Genomic DNA, 1,051 nt, shown 5'->3' with positions numbered 1-1,051 from the left:
TGCAGCGCGCTGAGGGGAAGAGGCAGGGCCAGGGCAGGGATTTGGGGAAGGGATCCAATAGGGGCAGGGACGGGGTGGAGTTAGGGCAGGGGCTTTGGGGATGGAATGGGGGGTGGGCCAGGGGCAGAGAAAGGGTGGAGTTGGGGCAGGGCCAGGGGCACCCACTGGCCCCTGAGAAAGTTGGTGCCTATGTCTCCATGTGGTTGTAGGGTCAGGGCCTCTAGGTTTTACTGCCCACAAAAGCAAATGGCTGTTTTTCTATTAGAGAACAATTCAGTTTTCAGTGAGAAGTGGTTGAACTCAGATCCTGTTCAGTGTGTCTTTTTATCCAGAGTAAGTTCTACATTACTTGTTTATTGTTTGTATTAAGAGGATTACACAACTTCTAAAATATTCCTGATTCTGCCACATGGCCTGATGTTTTACTACTGCTTCACTAAAAATATCAACATGCAGCTTAGTTTAAAATATCAAAACCTAAAAAAAAAAAAAATAATAATAATTCTGTAACATGACAAGTCCAGGCCAGGCTGGTAATGACTAAAGGTGATTGTCAATTGTTTGTGGCTTCATGTGTGAAATGTTACCCCAAAATTTGGACCCAAGGCACCCTAATAATTGCCTGCCTATAATTGTAAACCAATTGTTAATTTGGCCCACTGAAGTGGGTAACAGGAGGTGGCCCGCCCTAGAGGAATTGCTAGGGTTTTACCAGGGAGTTTGTCTCTGATCCTCAAAGGGCTCCCCAGAACAGACTGTGAGAGGATACGGATACAGCCTTCTGCTCAAAGGATTGGCACTCAAGCAGTAATTCTTCAAAAACAAAATATTTATTTTAAAGGAAATAATCAGTTACAATACACTTAATCAAGAAAGAATACACTGCAATACATGACACATTTCTAAATGTAATGCAATTGTGTTATGCAATCATATACTAAGCCGACGCAATAGACTACACAAACCATATAGCACATACAATGTTGCATGATACAGTACACATTGACCCCTTATACATATGTATCAAGCCTTAATACAATGCTGCAATATA

The sequence above is a fragment of the Trachemys scripta genome, chromosome 1, assembly GCF_013100865.1.
Source record: "Trachemys scripta elegans isolate TJP31775 chromosome 1, CAS_Tse_1.0, whole genome shotgun sequence".
Taxonomy (NCBI): Eukaryota; Metazoa; Chordata; order Testudines; family Emydidae; genus Trachemys; species Trachemys scripta.
Note: the sequence above shows the minus strand (reverse complement) of the source record.